Consider the following 22,598-nt stretch of genomic DNA (forward strand, 5'->3'; position numbering starts at 1 on the left):
GATGACACACAATAATATATTGGTATCAGCTATACAAACTGATTCAACAATTCTGTATGTTACATTATGCTCAACACAAGTGTAGGTACCATCTGTAACTATGTGATGTTATTATAATACCATTGTCTATATTCCTTCTGCTATACCCTTAATTCCTTGACTTATTTATTCCATAAATGGAAACCTGTAGCTCCCCCTCTCCTTTACCCATTTTGCCCATGCTTCTACTCTCACCTGTGGAAATCATCAGTTTGTTCTCTATATTTATAGGTCTGATTCTGCTTTTCAATAAGTTTATTCATTGTTTTGTTTTTTAAATTCCACATATGATGAAAGTTTAGATTCTACATATGACAGAAATTACATGGTATTTATCTTTTTTTCTGTATGACATATTTGGCTTAGCACAATGCCTGCTAGGTCCATTCATGTTGGCACAAATGGCTAGATTACATTATTTTTTTGTGGCTCAGTAATATTCGATTTTACATCTATCATCTATCTATCTATCTATCTATCATCTATCTTCTTTTTTTCATTCATTTATTAATGGACATTTGGACTGCTTTCATATCTTAACTATTATAAATAATGCTGCAAAGGGGCACATATATCTTTCCAAATTAGTGTTTTCATTTTCTTTGTGTAAATACCCAGTAGTAGAATTACTGGATCATATGGTATTTTTATTTTTCATTTCTTAGGAATGTCCATAATATTTTTCACAGTGGCTATACAAATTTACAATCCCAGCAACAGTGCATGAAAATTTCTTTTTTACCACGTCCTTGCCAACACTTATTCCTGATCTTTTTTATGCTAACCATTCTGCCAGGTATGAGATGATATCTCACTGTGGTTTAGATTTGCACTTCCCTGATGATTAGTGACACTGAGCATCTTTTTATGTGTCTTTTGTCCATCTGTATGGCCAAAAGTATCTATTCGGGTCCTCTGACAATTTTTAATTGGGTTATTTTTTTTTCGTGTTTGTTTTGAGTGGTATAAGTTCCTTACATATTTTAGATATTAACTCCTTATTGGATATATCATTTGCAAACATCTTCTCCCATTCAGTAGGTTGCCTTCTGTTTTGTTGGAGGCATTCTTTGTTGTGCAGAAACTTTTTATTTGGATGTAGTCTCAATAGTTTATTATTCTTTATTTGAGTACAGTTGACATATGGTGTTACATTAGTTTCAGGTGTCTGGCATAGTGATTTGGCAAGTGTTTAAATTATGCTATGTACACTACAAGTTTGCTTTTGTTCCTCGCCTTAGGAGACATATATAGAAAGCCAACCACAGCCAATGTCAGAGAAATTACTGACCATTTGTCTTCTAAGGGTTTTATGTTTTCAGGTCTCACATTTTGAGTATATTTTTGTGTTTGATATAAGAATGTGGTCCAGTTTCATCCTTTCACATGTAGCTATGCCACATTCTTGTACAAACACAACTTCTATTTAGTTTCAAAATATTTTCATCATTTTGAACTAAAACTCCTTACTAAGTAGTTTCTCTTTATTTCCTTTCCCCATATTGTACCACAAAGTAGTAAAAACACCTACCTGTAATACTTATCTGTGAACTTATCTATTCATTCTATTTCATTCAAGTGAAATCATAAAATATGTGACCTGGTATGCCAGACATTTTTCATTTAATACAATGTATTAGAGTTTGATCCACATTGTAGCATGCATTCCATTTTGTAGTAAAATGATATTCCCTTATATAAGATAATAAAACATAATATATATACATATATATCACCATGTTTATTCATTCACACATGATGTATAGTAGTAATTGCACATTTTGGATATTGAAAATAATGCTTATGTGTGTATGTGTATTTATGTACTTTTCAAAGTACCTGTTTTTAATTTTGGAAGTCATAAACCTTTGAGTGAAATTGCTATGTGATAACTCTGCTTAATTTTAAGGGTCACTTTATCAAAGCAAGTGAAGTATTTTACATTTCCACAAGTAGTAGAATTACAGTTGTTCAAATTTATCCACATACCTGCCAACACTTGTTTTATTTCCACTTTATATAACTGTCCGAAGGAGTGTGAAGTGGTATCACATTGTGGTTTTGATTTGCATGTAGCTAAAGACTAGTGACATTGAGTTTCATTTCATGTGTTTTTGGGACATTTGCATATTTTTTGTGAAGACATATCTATTCATGTTTATATTCACTTATTAAAGTTGCCTTACTGTAGATTTATAAAAGTTTTTTAAAATATATTATAGATACTAGATTCTTAATAGATATATGATTTGTAGATAGTTTCTCACATTATATAGGTTTTCATTTTACTTTCTTGATAATGTTTTTTGACATTTTAAATTTGAACTTAAATTTATCCATTTATTTTTGTTGCTCTTGCTTTGAGTGTCATATGTAAACTCTTACTGCCAAATTCAGGGCCATGAAGATTTTCCCCTATGTTTTCTCATCAGAGTTGTACATATTTACCTGCTGTGTTTAGGTCATTGATCCATTTATAATTAATTTTTGTATATGAAAAGAGGTAGAGGTCCTTTATTCTTTTTATGTGTATATGTTTGTTTACAAGTACCACTTATTGAAAAGACTACTTTTTTTCCTCACTGAATGTTCTGGCACCCTTATTAAAAATCAGTTGACTATAAGCCTGAACCAACCACAGAGACTCACTAATGGTTAATATTCAACAATAAAATTATAAGCACTATCTGACTGTGGATCCCAAAGATTTTGGAAGAATGTATTCACCCATGTACAACAGCAGAAAACCCCTTCCATTCACAGATGCCACCAACAGACCCTCCCAGAATTCCATACCAAGCTACCTGCTGAAGGCCTTCCCCTGCAGATGTCAGCCTGTGGAGACAACAAGAGGTGACTGTTACTGTAAAATGTAAATTCACTAGTGCAAAGATTTAAGAAGTATAAAAATTCAGGAAAACAACACCATGAATGGAAATTAATAAAGTTTCAGTAACTGACTTTAAATAAAAGATCAGTGAACTGCCTGACAAAGAATTCAAACTAATAATCTTAAAGAAACTCAGTAAGATAGAAAAGAACACAGACAACTAAACAAAATCAGGTAAACAATAGATGAACAAATGGAGAGGATCAACACAGAAATGGAAACCATAAAACAAAACCAAATCAATATCCTAGAGCTGAAGAATGACTGACTTAAAAAATTCAAAGGACAGTTTCAACAGCAGACTTGATTTATTAGCAGAAAGAATTATTGAACTCGAAGAGGTCATTTGAAATCATCCAGTTATAAGAGCAAAAACTAAGAAAAAAATAATGTAAAAATATTTAGAAAGCTTATGGAACTTGTGGGGTCCCATCAAAAGAAACAATGTATGTGTGATGAGAGTACCAGAAGGAGAGAAGAGTGATAAAAGGGAAGAAAACTTATTCAAAGAAATAATGCATAAAAAACTTCCCAAATTTTGGCAGGGGAATGGACATCCCAATTCATGAAGATTGAAATTACGTAAATAGGTTGCTACTAAAAAGCTCTTTACAAAGCAAATTGTAATTAAATTGTAAAATGAGAAACCCAAAGAGAGAATTTTGAAAACAACAGAAGAATGATTTGTCCCATATAACAGAACTTCCATAAGAAAATAAGCACATTTCTCAGCAGAAACCATGCAGATAAGAAGGGTATGGGATGATATACTTAAACTACTAAAAAATATCTTGCCAACCAAGAATATCATAACCATCAAAGCTACCCTTCAAAAATGAAGGAGAGATAAAAACATTCAAAGGTAAATAAAAGTTAAAGGAATGCATCACCTCTAGACCTATCTTAAGAGAAGTGCTAAAAGGTGTTGTTCAAGTGGAAACAAATAGGCAGTAAACAGAAACACGAAGATGTATGAAAGAACAAGTCTCACTGGTAAAGGTAAATATATAAATAAATACAGAACATTCTAATTTTGGAATGGCAGTAGATAAATGATTTTTAACCCAAATATAAAAGTTAAAGTGCAAAAGTTTTAAGACTATAATGACAAATATTTCATGATGAAAACAAAATATAAAAAGGGGTAAACATTGAGGGGCACCTGGGTGGTTCAATCTATTGAGCATCCAGCTTTGGTTCAATTCATGATCTCAGGGTTTGAGAGTTTGAGCCTTGTGTTGAGCTTCATGCTGCCCATGAAGAGTCTGCTTGGGATTCTTGCTTTCTCCTCTGTCTTTGCCACTCCCCCACTTGCACTTTCTCTCTCTCTGTCTCTGTCTAAAAATAAATACACTTTAAAAATGAAGAAACTGTTGATATCAATACCATAAACTGGGTGGGGATATTAAAAGTGTAGAGCTTCCATATTTGATAAAATTTAAATATCTATCATCATAAAATAGACTATAAGAGGTTCAATGGAAACACAGTAGTAATGATGAGGGGAAAAAAAAACTATGGTGGATACACAAAAGATAAAAAGAACCTAAGTCTATCACTTAAAAACACATCAGAGTGGCTCAGGTAGTTAAGTGTCTTTCGCTCGGGTCATGATCTGGTGATTCAGAAGTTCAAGCCCTGCATTGGGTTCTGTAGTGACAACTCAGAGCCTGGAGCCTGCTTCAGATTCTGTCTCCCTCTTTCTCTGACCTTCTGTTCATGCTATGTCTCTCTCTCAAAAATTAACACTCATCATCAGGGAAATACAATTCAAAACCACAATGAGATACCACCTTACACCTGTCAGAATGGCTAACATTAACAGCTCATGCAACAACAGGTGTTGTTGAGGATGCAGAGAAAGAGGATTTATTTTGCATTGTTGGTGGGAATGCAAGCTGGTGCAGCCACTCTGGAAAACAGTATGGAGGTTCCTCAAAAATTAAAAATAGTACTCCCCTACGACCCATCAATTGCACTACTAGGCATTTATCCAAGGGATATATGTGTGCTGTTTTGAAGGGACACAGGCACTCCCATGTTTATAGTAGCACTATCAACAATAGCCAAAGTATTGAAAGAGCCCAAATGTCCATCGATGGATGAATGGATAAAGAAGATGTGGTATATATATACACAATGAAGTATTACTCGGCAATCAAAAAGAATGAAATCTTGCCATTTGCAACTACGTGGTTGGAACTAGAGTGTATTAAGCTAAGTGAAATTAGTCAGTCAGAGAAAGACAAAAATCATATGACTTCACTCATATGAGGACTTTAAGAGACAAAACAGATGAAAATAAGGAAGGAAAAAAATAATATAAAAACAGGGAGGAGGACAAAACCTAAGAGACTCATAAATATGAAGAACAAACTGAGGGTTACTGGAGGGGTTGTGGGAGGGCGGATGGGCTAAATGGGTAAGGGGCACTAAGGAATCTACTCCCGAAATCATTGTTGCACTATATGCTAACTAATTTGGATGTAAATAAAAAAAATTAAATTAAATTAAAAATAAATAAATAAATAAATATTAAAAATAATTAAAAATACACATTAAACCACAAAGACTGCAAAAGAACAAGAAAAAATTAATACAATGACAATAACTTCTTATTTATCAATGATGACATTAAATGTAAATGAATGAAATTTACCAGTAGAAAAACAAAGTGATTGAATGGATTTTAAGACCCAATGAATAATCCAATTTACAAACAGACAGAAGACATGAATAGACATTTTTTCCAAAGAAGAAATACAGATGGCTAATAGATGTGAAAATGTGCTCAACATCACTGGTCATCAGGAAAATAGAAATCAGAACTACAATAAGATATCACCTCACACCTGTAAGATTAGCTAAAATCAACAACACAAGAAACAACATGTGTTGGTGAGGATGTGGAGAAAGGGAAACCATCTCTTAGTGTTGGGAATGCAAACTGGTACAGCCACTCTGGAAAACAGTATAGAAGTTCCTAAAAAAGTAATAAAAAATAAACTATCCCATGATCCACAATTGTACTACTAGGCATTTACCCAAGGATACAAGAATACTGATTTGAAGGGATGTATGCACCCTGATGCTTATAGTGGCATTACCTACAATAGCCAAATTGGCACAGCCGAGGTGTCTACTGATTGATAATGGATAAAAAAGAAGTGATATATATATATATATATATATATATATATATATATATATAATGAAATATTATTCAACCCTCAAAAAGAATGGAGTCTTGCCATTTACAACAACATGGATGGAGCTGGGGAGTGTTATGCTAAACAAAGTAAGTGAATCAGAGAAAGACAAATACCATATGAGTATACTGAATTTAAGAAATAATGTGGGAGGCCCTGGATGGCTCAGTCTGTTGAGCGTCCGACTTTGGCTCAGGTCATGATCTTGTGGATCATGGGTTCAAGCCCTGCATATGGCTCTGTGCTGACATCTCAGAGCCTGGACCCCACTTGGAATTCTCTCTCTCTCTCTCTCTCTCTCTCTCCCTGTTCCTTCCCTACTTGCACTCTGCCATTCTCTCTTTCAAAAATAAACATTAAAAAAATAAGAAATAATGTGGAATTTAAGAAATGAACAAAGGGGAAAAAAAAGAGAGTGAGTCAAACCAAGAAAAACAGACTATTAACCATTGAGGACAAACTGATGGCTACCAGAGGGGGTAGCTGGGGGGGTGGATAAAATAGTTGATAAGGACTAAAAAATTAACTTATTTGTGATGAGCACTGGGTGTTGTATGAAAGTGTTGAATTGCTATATTGTACACCTGAAAATGGTATTACACCATATATTAACAAAATATTACTTAAATAAAAGCTTTAAAAAGAAAGAATACCTAAATATATGCTGTGTACAAGAGACTCACATCAATTTAAGGACACACATATCCTGAATTTGAAGGAATGGATAAAGATATTCTATGCAAAAGGCAAACAAAAAGAGCAGGTGTGGCTATAATTCTATCAGGTAAATCATATTTTAAGTCAAAAATTCTCACAAAAGTCAAAGAAGGTTATTACATATTGATAAAGGAACCAATTATAGAGGAATATATAATAATTAGACATTGATTTTATCCAATAGAAAATCTCCTAAATATATAGAGCAACACTGACATTTAGGGAGGGATAAATAGATAGCAAAACAATAACAGTGGTAGACTTCAATACTCCACATTTAATAATGGATAGGTCATCCACTTAGAAAATCCATTATGAAATTGTAGTCTTTTTAAAAATTTTTAAAGATTTCATTTATTTATTTTGAGAGAGAGAAAATGGGGAATGGTCAGGGAGAGAAAGAGAGAGAGAGAGAGAGAGAGAGAAACCCAAGCAGTCTCCATGATGTCATTGCAGAGCCTGATGCATGGCTTGATCCCATGAACTGTGAGATTATCACCTGAGCTGAAATCAGGAGTGAGATGTTTAACCAACTGAACCATCTGGTGTCCCAGGAAATGCAGTCTTGAAAAATACTAAAGACCAAATGCACCTAACAGACATGTACAGAACATTCCATCAGACAGCAGCAGAATACACTTTCTTTTCAAAGGAGCATGGGTCATTCTCTAAGTTTGATTACATACTAGCTCACAAAACAAGTCTTGGAAAATTAGAGAAGTCAACAATCACTCCAAGTATTGTTTCCAAACACAATGGAATAAACATCATAACAAATGCCCTCATAATACCCATCATAGGCCAATATCCTTGATAAACTGAATGCAAAATCCCCAAATAAAATATTAGGAAACAGAATTCAGAGCCATATTAAAAATATTATATGCCATAAACAAATGTGACTAATCTTTGGGAATCAAGAAGTATTTAATATAGGCAAATCAATCAATGTGGTATGCCACATTAATGGAATAAAGAACAAAAGTCTTGATTAATTTAATAGATGTATGAAAAGCATTTGGCAAAACTCAACAAAGTTTCATTAAAAAACAAATTTGCAATAAGGTAGGTCTAGAATGAACTTACCAAACACTGAAAAGGCCATATATAAAAAGGCCACAAAAAAAACTTGATCAGTGGTGAAATACTAAAAGTCTGGAACTTGCTCATCTTTCACAACTATAACTGCTTACTCACTGAGCAACTACCCCTCATATGGCCTTTCCCCATCCCCTGATGATCACAATTATATTGTCTATTTCTATATATTTGACTATTTAGAGGCATTACATAAGATAAATCACACATTGTCTTTCTGTGTCTGGCATTCACTTAGCATAATATTCTCTTAGTTTATCCATGTTACTGCAAACAGTAGTATTTTCTTTGTTTAGGCTGCATACTATTCCATTTTATGTATAGACTACATTTTCTTTATTCATCTCTTGACAGATCTGCTGATCTGATTCTGAATCCTGCAATACGACATAATATTTCCATATCCAGGCTAATGTGAATAAGTGCTAAAATGTACACTGGATATCTATTCAAGATTCTAATTTCAATTCTTGATTTACATTTCCCTAATCATTAGCAATATTGAGCATCTTTCCATATACCTGTTGTCCTTTTGTATGTTTTCTTTGGAGAAAAGTAGTTCAATTCCTTTGCCTATATTTAATCAGGTTGTTGTTTGCATTTTTTTGCTATTGAGCTACAGGAGTTGTTTATATATATATATATATATATATATATATATATATATATATATATTTAAATTGCCTTTTACAAATATATGGATTATAATTATTTTCTTCCATTTTATAGACTGCCTGTTGTTTCCTTTGCTGTTTGGAGCTTTTAAATTTGATGCACTCCTACTTGCCTATTTTTACTTTTGTTGCCTGTGCTTTTGAGTTATATCCAAGAAATTTGGCAAGACCAATATCAAGAAGCTTCCTTCCCCCTTTGTTTTCTTGGGGATTTTTACAATTTCAGAAATTACATTTAAATCTTTAATTGAAGTTGAGTCAATGTTTAATGTATGGTGTAAGATAAAAGTCTAATTTTATTTTCTTGGTATAGATATCATGTTTGCATTATATCATTCGTTGAAGAGACTATCTCTTCTACAGTGTGCATTCTCAGCACCCTTCTTGAAGATTAATTGACCATAAGTTTATATCTTGCCTCTACTTTTTGTTCCATTGGTCCACATGTCTATTTTTAGTACAATACTGTTTTGACTACTGTAGCTTTTTACTATATTTTGAAATTAGGAAATGTGATATAGTCAGCTTTTGTTTTTTTTCCTATTTGCTTAACATTGCCTTGGCTATTCATGATCTTTTGGGATTTCATATAAATTTTAGAATTATTTCTTCTTTTGAATTATTTCTATGTCTGTAAAAGTTGCTTCTGGACTTGTGATGGAGATTTCACTGAATCTGTAGATCACTTCAGGTAGTAAGGATGTTTAACAATATTAATTATCCCAATGTATGCACATGAGATGTTTCTCCATTTATTGGCATCTGCTTTAATATTTTTTTCCTCAGTGTTTTATAGTTTTTAGTTTACAAGCCTTTTACTTCCTTGGTTAAATGTATTCCTAAGTAATTTATTCCTTTTGATAACCAAATGGGATTACATTATTAACTTCCTTTATGGATAGTTAATTGTTAATGTATAGAAATAAAACTAACTTTTACATGGTTCTTTTAAATCCTGCAACTACTGAATTTGCTTGTAGTTCTGACAGTTATTTTGTGCATTTAAAAAAATTTTAATGTTTATTTATTTTTGACAGAGAGACAGAGCATGAGTGGGGGAGGGGCAGAGAAAAAGGGAGACACAGCATCCGAAGCAGGCTCTAGGCTCTGAGCTGTCAGCACAGAGCCCGATGCGAGGCTCAAACCCACAAACCGTGAGATCATGACCTTAGTCAAAGTTAGACGCCCAACTGACTGAGCCACCCAGGCGCCCCTATTTTGTGCATTTTTAAGGTTATCTGCATATAGGAATATGTCATATATAAGCAAAGATAATTTAACTTTGTTCTTTCTCATCTGGATGTATTTTATTTATGTTTTTTGTCCAACTGCACTGACTAGGATTGCCAGTACTAAGTTGAATATAACTGGTTCGATTGGATATCCTGGTCTTGTTCCTGATCTTATAGGAAAATCTTTCAAATTTTCACCATTGAGCATGATGTAAGTTGTGGACTTGTCAAATACGGTCTTAATTTTTATTTCTTCTCTTCCTTCTTTACAAGTGTGTGTGTGTGTGTGTGTGTGTGTGTGTTTAACATGAAAGAGTGCTGAATTTTGCCTAATAGTTTTACTGTATCTACTGAGATATACATGTCATTTTTATCCTTCATTATGTTAATGTAATGAATCGTATCGATTGATTTACATAGTTTGAACCTACCTTACATTTTTAGGATAAATTGTATTGTTCATGGTGTAAGATTTTTTTAAATATTCTTTTGATTTTTTTTTTTTTTTGCTAGGAGGATGAAAGTGATTGCTGTTCTCTTTGGATAAATATTAAGAAGCACAACTGCTGGAAAATATGTAAGAGTAATATTTTGTTTAGTAAAAATAAAGCAAAATTAAACACCAAACTGTCCTCTAAATTGGCTGTACTATTTTGCATTTCTAACAGCAATGTATGAGAATTGCTGTTTTTTCTCTTGGCAGCACTTGGTATTTTGAGAATTCTCAATTATGGCCATTCGAATAGGTATATAGTCATATCACATTGTTGGTTTAGTGTTCATTCTCCTGAAAACATATGATTTAGATTACATATTCATGTGTTTATTTGTTATATGTATATCTTTTTGGTGAGGTGTCTGTTAATGTCTTGGCCCATTTTTACATCGACTTGTTTGTTTCCTTATTATCGAATTTTAAGAGGTTTTTATGTATATTTTGGATAACAGTCCTTTACAGATGTCTCTTTGCAAACATTTTCTCCAAATATATGGTTTGTCTTCTCATTCTCTTGCAATATCTATTGCAGAGCAGAAGTTTCTAATTTTAATGAAGTTACTTTATCAATTATTTGTTTCATGATTGTGACTTGGGAGTTATATCTGAAAGGCCATTTCAAACCCAAGGTCATATAGGTATACTCATGTTTTTTAAATTTAGATCTGTGGGGCACCTGGGTGTCTCAGTTGGTTGAGCATCCAACTATGGCTCAGGTCATGATCTCATGGTTCATGAGTTAGAGCCCTGTGTTGGGCTCTGTGCTGACAGCACAGAACCTGGACCCTATTTCGGGTTTTGTGCCTCCCTCTCTCTCTATCTCTCCCTCACTTACGCTCTCTCTCTCTCTCAAAAATAAATAAAAAATATTTTTGTAATAAATAAATAAAGAGATTTAGATTCTTGAGTTAATATTTGGGCAGTGTATAAGTTCTGTGTCTGGATTAAATTTTTGCATGTGATTGTACAGATGTGCTGACACCATTTGTTGAAGACATCATCTTTGCTTCATTGTATTATTTTTCTCCTCTGTAACGTATCAGTAAACTATATGTATGGTCTTCTATTTCTGGACTCTATTCTGTTCTAGCGATCTATTTGTCTATCCTTTAATGATTATCACACTATCTTGAATACTGAAGCTCTATAGTAAGATGTGAAGTTTTGCAATGTCCAGTTTCCAACTTTGCTCTTCTCTTTCAAAATTGTATTGGCTATACGAGGTATTTTGGGTCTCTATATAAACTTTAGAATTAGTTTGTCAAAACCCATAAAATACTTCGCTGGACTTTTGATTGGGATGGCATTGAATCTATAGATCATTTTGAAAATAACTAAAATTTTGGCAATATTGAATCTCTTACACACTAGCTTTCCAATTCTTCTTTGATTTCATGCACTGGAGTTTTGCAATTTCTTCACATAGATATTATATATAATTTGTTAGATTTATACAAATGGATTTCAGTTTCTGAAGCTATTGTAAATGTTATTTTTAAAATTTTAAACTCTATTTAATTATTGTTGATATATAAGAAAGCAATTCACTTTTGTATATCACCTTTGTATCTTACAACTTTGTTATAATCATTTATTAGTTCCAAGATTTTTATTGTTGTTCATTCTTTCATATTTTTGACATAGATAATTATTTAACCTACAAAGGTAGTTTTATGTCTTCCTTCCTAATATATATACTATTTAGTTCCTTTTTCTTGCTTTACTGCTTTAAGAAGGACTTTCAGAAATTGTTGAAATGAAGTGGTGAGAAAGGTTATCCTCATCTTGTACCTGATCTTCAAAGGAGAGCTTTGAGTATCTCACCATTATCTATGATGTTAACTGTAAGTTTTTAAGACACTGTATCATTTTGGTAAACGTTCGTCTCTATATCTAATTTACTGAGAGGTCTTACTCATGAATTGGTGTTGAATTTTGTCCAATGATTTTTCTGAATCTGCTGATATGATCATGTGTGTTTTTTCCTTTTACTTTATTTTCCTTTTGGATAGCATTAATTAATTTTAGAATGTTAAAATAGTTTTGCATACCTGGGGCAAATATTGGTCATGATACATAATTATTTTCATATGTGTTTTATTTTAATTTACTAATATTTTTTAAAGAAATTTTACTTCTTTGTTCCTGAAATACACTGGTCTGTAGATTTGTTTTCTTTTAATGCCTTTCTCTGAATTTAGTAATAGAGTAATTTTGGCCACATAAGTGAGATACAAAATATTTCTTCCCATTCCATCCTCTAAAGGAGACTGTAGAGAATTACTATAATTCGTCCATAAATATTTGGTAGAATTTGCCATCGAACAAAAATGGGCATGGTGCTTTCTGTTTTGAAATTTGAATAATTATTGATTCAATTTGTTTAAAAAGTATCATCCTATCTAGCTCATCTGTTTCTTATTGTGTGAGTTTTGGAAGATTATGTTATTCAAGGAATTAGTCTATTCCATCTAGATTATCAACTTTGTGGGGATATGGTTTTTACTAGTATTTTTTCATTATCCTTTTAACTTACCTGGGGTCTGCAGTTGTATAACCTATTTAATTTCACTTTTTTAAAGTTTTAATTAAATTCCTGTGAATTAACATTAATGTAATATTAGTTTCAGGTGTACAATTTAGTGATTATTCATTTACATACAACACTTGATGCCCATCACAACTGTTGCACTTGTTAATCCCCATCACAAAAATAAACCCATCCCCCCACTGACCTCCCCTCTATTAACCATCATTTTATTTTCTGTAGTTGAGTCTGTTTCTTGGCTTGCCTCTCTCTTATCCCCCCCTATGATCACTTGTTTTTTTCTTAAATTCCACATATGAGTAAAACCATATGGTATTTGTATTTCTCTGACTGATTTATGTCATTAACATAATAATCTGTAGCTCCATCCATGTCATTGGATATGGCAAGGCTTCATTATTTTGTATTGCAGAGTAGTATTCCATTATATATATATATATATATATATATATATATATATTCCATTATATATATATATTCCATTATATATATATTCCATTATATATATATATATATATATATATATATATAGGTATATATATACCATTCTTTATCCATTTGTCACTTGATAGACATTTTGTTTCTTTCCATAATTTGGTTACTGTACATAATACTGCTATAAACATTCGAGGTTCATGTATCCCTTCAAATTAGTCTTTTTTTTATTCCTTGGGTATATGTTAGTAGTATTATTAGAAGATCAAAAGGCAGTTTTATTTCTAACTTTTAGAGGAACCTCCATACTATTTTCTACAGTGACTGCACAAGTCTACATTCCCATCAACATTGTAAGAAGGTTCTTCTTTCTCCACATCCTCACTAACACATATTGTTTCTTGTGTTGTTGATTGTAGCCATTCTCGTGGGTGTGAAGTGATACCTCATTATAGCTTTGACTTGTATTTTCTTTTTTTTTAATTTTTATTTAATGTTTATTTATTTTTGACAGAGAGAGAGACAGAGCATGAGAGGGGGAGGGGCAGAGAGAGAAGGAGACACAGAATCCAAAACAGGCTCCACGCTCTAAGCTGTTAGCACAGAGCCTGACACGGGGCTCAAACTCACTGACCGCGAGATCATGACCTGAGCCAAAGTCGGACGCTCAACCGACTGAACCACCCAGGTGCCCCGACTTGTATTTTCTTGAGGATCATTGATGTCCAGCATCTTGTCATGTGACTGTTGGATATCTGTATGTCTTTTGTGGGGGGGGAATGTCTGTTCATGTCTTCTGCCCATTTTTAATTAGATTATTTGGTTTTGAAGTGAAGAATCTTATAAGTTCTTTATATTTTTTGTATACTAACCCTTTATTGGATATGTCAATTGCAACTATATTCTCCCATTACATAGGTTGCCTTTTACATATGCTGACTATTTCCTCCAGTTTGAAGTTTTTTTTTTTTTTTATGAAGTCCCAATAGTTTATTTTTGCCTTTGTTTCCCCTTTCCTAAAAAGACATACCTTGTAAGAACTTTCTATGGCTGGTATCAAAGGGATTACTGCCTGTGTTTTCCTCTGGGATTTCATGGTTTCCTGTCTCACATATAAGTCTTAAATCCATTTTGAATTAATTTTTGTGTATGGTGTAAGAAAGTGGTCCAGATTCATTATTTTGCATACTGTTGTCCCATTTTCCCAACACTATTTGTTGAAGAGCCTGTTTTTTTGATTAGATATTATTTCCTGCTTTGTTGAAGATTAATTGACCATATAGTTGTGGGACCATTTCAGGATTCTTAGTTCTGTTCTATTGATATGTGTGTCTATTTTTTTTGTGCCAGTACCATACTGTCTTGATCACTACAGCTTTGTAATAAAACTTGAAGTCTGGAATAGTGATGCTTCCAGCTTTGCTTTTCTTTTTAAAAATTGCTTTGGCTCTTTGGTGTCTTTTGTGGTTCCATTCAAATATTACAACTCTTTGCTCTAGTCCTGTGAGAAATGCATTAGTATTTTGATTGGGATTGCACTGAATAGGAGATTGCTTTGGGTAATATATACATTTATAGATATAGATATAGATATATAGATATTACAGATAGTTTTTCAATACACGAGCATGGGATGCTTTACATTTCTTTGTGTCATCTTCAATTTCTTTCATCAGTGATTTATACCCTTCAGAGTACAGGTTTTTACTCTCCTTGGTTAGGTTTATTCCTAAGTATCTTAGGGTTTTGGTGCAATTGTAAGTGAGATTTATTCCATGATTTCTCTTTCTGCAGATTCATTGTTGGTGTATAGAAATGCAGCATGTTTGTGTACGTTGATTTTGTAACCTATGACTGTACTGAATCGTGTATAAATTCTGGAAATTTTTTGTTGCAGTCTTTCAGGTTTTATATACATAGTACCATGTAATCTGGAAATACTAAAAGTTTGACTGTTTCCTTGCTGATTTGAATGCCTTTTATTTCTTTGTGTTGTCTGATTGCTGTGGATAGTACTTCCAAAACTATCTTAAATAACAGTGGTGAGAGCGGGCATTCCCATCTTGTTCCTGACCATAGAGAAAAAGCTCTAGATTTTTCTTCATTTGTTGATATTCTGGTTGGCCTGTTCATTATTTAGTGTCATGTTGTTTTACCTCTATGTGTTTGTGTTCTTTTCCATTTCTTTCTTGTTTTGAGCTCAAGTTTCATACTTCTGTGTTCAGAAAAATATGTATGGTATAATCTCAATCTCTTTGTACTTCTTGAGGCTTGAAATGTGACTTGTACTATGTGATCTATTCTGGAGAATATCCTATGTGCACTTGAAAAGAATGTGTATTCTGCTGTTTTACAATAAAATATTCTGGATATATCTGTTAAGTCTATCTGGTCCAGTTGACATTCAAAGCCATTGTTTCCTTGTTGATTTTCTGTGTAGATGGTCTGTCTATTAATGTAAGTGGGGTGTTAAAGTTCTCTATTATTATTGTATTATTATCAATGAATTATTTTATGTTATATATATATATATATATATATATATATATATACTCCCATGTTGGATGCATAAATATTTACAATTGCTAGATCTCCTTGTTGGAGTGTCCCCTTTATGATGGTATAGTCCCATTTTTCATCTCTCGTTATAGTCTATTTTTTTAAGTTTAGTTTTCTGATATATATATATTGCTACTCTGTCTTTTCATGTCCATTTGCATGTAAATGATTCTTCATACCCTCATTTTCAATCTGCAGGTGTCTTTAGGTCTAAAGTAAGTTTCTTGTAGGTAGCATATAGATGGGTCTTGACTTTTATCCGTTTGGATGTCCCGTGTGTTTTGACTTGAGTGCTTACTCCATTTACATTCAAAGTAATATTGATACATGGGTATTTAGTGTCATTTTATTTCTTGTTTATCATTGTACATGGAGATTTTCTCTGATCCTTTCTTGTCTTTGTCACTTTTGGTCTTTCCTTCCCACTCAAAGAGTCTTCTTTAATATTTCTTGCCAGGATAGTTTAGTGGTCATGGACTCCATTAGTTTTTGTTTGTCTGGGAAACTCTATCTCTTCTTCAATTTTGAACCATAGCCTTGCTGTAAAGAGCATTATTGGGATGCAATTTTTCCTATTGAGCACTTTGAATATATCATGCTACTCCCTTCTGGCTTGCTAAGTTTTTGTTGAGAAATCTTTTTATTTTTTTATTTAAACATTTTTAATGTTTTTTTTTATATTTGACAAAGAGAGAGAGACAGAGCATGAGCAGGGGAGGGGCAGAGAGAGAGGGAGACACAGAATCTGAGGCAGGCTCCAGGCCCCAACCTGTCAGAACAGAGCCCAACTTGAGCTCAAACTCACAGACCGGGAGATCATGACTTGAGGTGAAGTCGGATGCTCAACCAACTGAGCCATCCAGGTGCCCCTGTTGAGAAATCTTAAGCTAGTCTTATGGGTCTTCCCTTGTAAGTTAAGCACTTCTTTTGTTTTGCCACTTTTAAGATTTTTTTCATTACCACTTTATTCTGCAACTTTTTTTTTTATTTTTTTTTTCAACGTTTATTTATTTTGGGGACAGAGAGAGACAGAGCATGAATGGGGGAGGGGCAGAGAGAGAGGGAGACACAGAATCGGAAACAGGCTCCAGGCTCTGAGCCATCAGCCCAGAGCCCGATGCGGGGCTCGAACTCACGGACAGCGAGATCGTGACCTGGCTGAAGTCGGACGCTTAACCGACTGCGCCACCCAGGCGCCCCTATTCTGCAACTTTAATAGCAATATATCTTGAGGTGTGCCTGAGTGGCTCAGTTGGTTAAGCTTCTGACTCTTGATTTCAGCTCAGGTCATGATTTCCTGGTTTGTGGGATTGAGCCCTGCATCAGGCTCTGTGCTGACAGCGTGGAGCCTGCCTGAGATTCTCTCTCTGCCCTTTCCCTGTGCACATGCTCTCATTCTTTCTCTCTCTCAAAATAAAGAAACTTTAAAAACAAATTATTAAATTAAAAAGTCTTGATGTTTGCCTGATTTTGTTGATTTTGATGAGAATTCTATGTGCTTCCCGGATCTGGATGTATATTTCTTTCTGAAGATGAGGGATACTTTCAGCTATTATTTCTTCAACTAAACTTTCTGCCCCTTTTTTCCTGTGTCTTCTTCTGGGACTCCTATACTAAAAATGTTATTACATTTTATGGAGTCACTGATTTCTCTAAGTCTACTCTTTTTTATTTATTTATTTTATAAGGAGAGAGAGAGAAGAGAGGAGGGGCAGAGAGAAAGGGAGACAGAGAATCTGAAGCAGGCTCCAGGCTCTGAGCTGTCAGCACAGAGCCTGATGTGAGGCTCAAACCCACAAACTGTGAGATCATGACCTGAGCTGAAGTCAGACACTTAAGCAACTGAGCCACCCAGGCACCCCTAGTTCTTTACTTCTTTTGTTCAGCTTCATTATTGTCCATTATTTTATCTTCTAGATCACTAATACATTACTCTGCTTTTTCCAGTCTGGTGTTTATTGCAGCAAGCCAGTTTCCAATCTCATTTGTGGCATTTTTCATCTCTGATTCATTCTTTTTTTAAAACTCTTTTATACCTGTTGTGTTTCACTGATGTGTTCTTTTCTCAAGATCATTAAATATCATTATGATTTTTGCTTTAAATTTTTCCTTAGGTATTTTACGTCTATCTGTTTTTTTCTACATCTCTGTCTGGGGTTTTATATTGTTATTTCATTTGTTTTAAATTCCTCAGTTTTGGTATTTTGTTTACGTTTCTGCCTTCTCTGTGTTAGAAAACTCCATTATGTTTCCTGCTTCTCAGGGTAATGGGTTTAGAAAGAAGAGGTCACATAGTGCTCAGGGTCATGAGCTTCATGCAGTGCCTGTGGTGTGTGCTGTGTGTGCTCTGCTACTCTATTCTGACTTCTCTATCTTTCAGGCCAGTCATCTGCAGAGGCTCTCCTTGCCTGATGTGGGCAACGTTTGGTCCCTGGGCTGAATGTGGTGACTTTTAACTAGTTGTGCTCTGGTCTGATTGATATGCTTGTGAAATGAGACCTGACACCCAGTCTACCAGAACCATGGCCCTTCAGAACTCTCTAGTCTGGAAACGTGGTGTGGGCAGGGGTTTGTCCTGATCTTCTAAGGGGAGTGTCCTGCCATGCTGGGACTGAGTGAAGCTTGACTGATAAGGGCAGTCCTTCCAGATCACAGGTGGTGGAGCTTGATGTAAACAAGTTAGGCAGCCAGTGTCCAAGCTAAGCAGCTTCCTTCAGGTGGCTCTGTTTATGCCCAATTGTGGGGGGAATTGTCCCCAGACAGCTTCTTTTTTCCTGGAGAGGCACCTTGTAAATGCTGCCTCTCAGGGAAGCTCCTAGAATATAAAATATCTTCCCTGTGTGCCCCAAGCACTTTTCATATTGCTGTTTCTATGCTGTCTGCCCCCATGGTGTTTGCTTTCATTATTTCCAGGAGCAGCGCAGTAACCTCCAGACCCTATTCCCAGTCTTCTGACCTTTAAAACCCCAGGTTTTAAATACATGCATGCTGGGGATGACACAAGCTTGACCAAGAAGGGCAGTCTCACCAGAACACAGGGAGATGGGTCTTGGTGTAAGCAAGTTAAGCAACCAGTGGGGTCTTTTCTGAATTTCATGCAGGTTTTAAGATTTTTTTGTCTTTGAAAAATGCCACTTGAATTTTGACAGGAATTCATTGATTTTGTAATCACATTGAGGAGCATGAATACTTTAACAATATTTTGTCTTCAATCCATGAACTCAGAATGTCTCTATTTACTTGTGTCTTCTTCAATTTCTTTTATCAATGTTGTACAGTTTTAACTGCATAGGTATGTCAACTTCTTGGTTGTATATATTCATAAGTTTATTATTTATTTTCATTCTACTGTAAATGAAATAGTTTTCTCAATGGCTTTTACAAATATGTCATTGTTAGCATATAGAAACACAACTGAATGTGCATATTAATCATTTTATCCTGTAACTTAATTAAATTCACTTATTATAATAGTATTTTAGTAAAGTCTTTAGTTTTTCTATATGTATGATGATGTCTTCTGCAAACACAGTTATACTATATGTTTTACAGTTTGTGTGCCTTTGATTTTCTTTTATCGAATAGTTACCTGGATATTACTACCAGTAATACAATTGATTAGAATGAACATTCTTTTCTTGTTTCTGACCTTAGAAAAAAGGTTTTTAATTTTACACCATTGAATGTAACATTTACGGCCTTGTCATGGATAGCTTTTATTATGTTGGGATATATGTCATTCATTTTTTTTTTATTTTTTTAACGTTTTTTTATTTTATTTTTGAGACAGAGAGAGACAGAGCATGAACGGGGGAGGGGTAGAGAGAGAGGGAGACACAGAATCGGAAGCAGGCTCCAGGCTCTGAGCCATCAGTCCAGAGCCTGACGTGGGGCTCGAACTCACAGACTGCGAGATCGTGACCTGGGCTGAAGTCGGGCCCTCAACCGACTGAGCCACCCAGGCGCCCCTATTTCATTCATTTTTTTAATATTTTTTTCAGCTTTTTGAAACTGTTTATTTTCCACTAACCTTATTTCTTTTTTGTTTCTCTGTAGAAAAGCAGCTTCAGACAAGTCAGTGGTTGTTCCTACCTATTCAGTAGCCCGAGCAGTGGGAGCTGCAGACCAGTCTTCAGTGGCAGGACGAGTGCTCCAGTCCTCAGTAGGGAATTGCTGACTAGGCACAGAGGGCACCTGCATGCCTTCAGACCAGTTTGTGACTTCAAGTTGAGTAACAGTGAACTCAGGAACTGGAACAGTCCATTCACCCTGAAATTATTCCTTGGTCACAGCCTTTATGGCAGCAGCTTGCTCTTTCTTTTCAATCTCTTCAGGATCCCTATAGAAGGGATCCCATAGGTGTTCACAGGAAATGGTGCCACACATGCACAGAACTTCCTGGGCCAGCATCCACCACATCAAGCCCACCGAGTGAGCTCCCTTGTTTTTGCAAGGGATGGCAATGTCCACATAGCACAGAGAGTCTGTGCTACACAGACTGATGGCAGGCAGGTTAACATTAGAAGCTTCTGTGAGTGGTCAGCCCTGGGATCAGTAACCACCAGAAGTCTTGGCTCCCAGAAAGCTGCTTGGATGTTGTTAGTGAAGGTTCTAGGAGTGAAGCGGCCAGCAATAGGAGTGGCTCCAGTAGCAGCAGCAAACTTCAGCACAGCTTGCTGGCCAGTATTCCGGGATGATATGACACTGACATCAGCTGGATTTTCAATAGCAACAATGGCATGAGTTGCCAGCAGAATCTTCTCCTAAGGTTCTCTTCAGATTTATGATGTAAATACCATCACTTTTCCTTTTTTAGACGTGCTGTTCCCTTTGGAAGTCAAGGTTGGTGCCATCTAAGTGGGTTCCTGCTGCAAGAAATTTGAGGACATCGTCCTTCATTTGCAGGACATCAAGGGCTCTGGACATTGTGAAAGTTTCCCTTTAAGTTACAATGGGAATACAAAACAATACCCTATGGACCCCTCCCTGGGTAGCATGGAAAAGCGGATATATTTCATTTATACCCAATTTATGAGAGTATTTATCATTAAAAGATGTTGAATTTTGCCAAATGCGTTTGCTGTATCATTGAGAAAATTGTATGATATTTATCCTTTATTTTGTTAATGTGATGCATCAGCTTTATTGATTTGTGTATGTTGAAATATCCTTGAATCCAATGAATAAATCCCACCTGATCATGGTGTGTAATTTTTTTTATGTGCAGTGGAATTTGATTTGGTAATATTTTGTTAAGGATTTTTGCGATGGATTTTATCAGAGACAGGGGTCAATAATTTTATTTTCTTTTAATTTCCTTACATGGTTTTGATAACAGGATAATTTTGTCTCATAAAATACCTTTGTAAGTGTCCCTTTCTCTTCGAACTTTTAGAAAGATTTGAAAAGTTTGGCATTAATTCTTATTTAAATGGTAGAATTCAACAGTGACTTACTGGTCCTAGATATTTACTTGTTGAGAGGTGTTTCATTATTGTTGTAATATCCTTAGTAGCAATTTGTCCAGATTTTCTATTACTTTATAATTAAATATTGGTAGGTTTTCTGTCTCTAAGAGTTTCTGCATTTTTAGGTTATCCAATTATTTGACATATAATTGTTTATAGTATCATGTGATCCTTTGTGATTCTATGGTGTCATATACGATGCCCTTTCATTCATTTATAATTTGATATATTTGAGTTTTCTATTTTGTTTTCTTACTCTAATTAAAGATTTGCCAATTCCATTTACTTTGTAAAAAAGAAAAACAACAACGAAAAACAACCAAAATAATAGTTTTATTGATCTTTTCTATTGTCTTTCTAGTCTCTATTTTATTTTTTTTTATACTCTGACATTTGTTATTTTCCTGTATTTCATAACTTTGGGCTCAGTTTGATCTTTTTATTCCAGTTCATGGAGATATAAAGTTATATTGTTTAAGAGGTTTTATTTATTTATTTTTTTAATATTGTTGTTTCTCATTAAAAACTTCGCTCTTAGAACTGGAGTTTCTGAATCTCATGTTTTGGTATGTTGTAATTCAATCTTTTTTGTTTCAAAGTATCTTTTGATTTTCTTGTTGATTTCTTCATGGACCCATTGGCTATTCAGGCACATTTTGTTTAGCCCTCAAATGTTTGTGAATTTTCAAATTTTGTTATTTTTATTGTACTCTAGTTTTATATCTTTGTGGTAAGAAAAGATCCTTGATATGAGTTCAAACTTTTTTAATTTGTTAACACTTGTTTAGTTGCCTAAGAAGAATCTATCATGGGAATGTTTTGTATGCACTTAAGAAGAAAAAGCATTTTGATGCTGTTAGATAAAATGTTCTGTAAATGTGTTTTAGGTCGATTTCTTCTAATGTGTAATTCAAGTCCAATGTTTCCTTGTAGAATTTCTGTCTAGATGATCTATCTTTCATTGAAATTGATATGCTGAAGTCCCCCTACTAGTATGGTATTGCTGTCTACTTTTTCCTTCCAATCAGTAAATATTCGCTTTATATATTCAAGTACTCCAATGCTAGGTGCATACATATTTATAATTGTTATGTCCTCTTGATTAATTCAGCTCTTTATCATTTTATAACATTATTTTTTGTTAGAGTTTTTCACATAAAGTCTTTTTTACCTGAATATGTGTAGCTATCACTGGTTTCTTTTGATGTCAATTTGCATAGACTATATTTTTAC

General features: G+C 34.2%; 1 pseudogene; it reads right to left on the minus strand.

Moving 5' to 3' along the window:
• Window positions 1–2,762: 2,762 nt before the first annotated feature.
• On the minus strand, window positions 2,763–20,857 carry LOC106986389 (40S ribosomal protein SA-like; annotated as a pseudogene).
• Window positions 20,858–22,598: the final 1,741 nt, after the last annotated feature.

This window comes from Acinonyx jubatus, chromosome X, assembly GCF_027475565.1.
Source record: "Acinonyx jubatus isolate Ajub_Pintada_27869175 chromosome X, VMU_Ajub_asm_v1.0, whole genome shotgun sequence".
In the NCBI taxonomy this organism is placed as follows: domain Eukaryota; kingdom Metazoa; phylum Chordata; class Mammalia; order Carnivora; family Felidae; genus Acinonyx; species Acinonyx jubatus.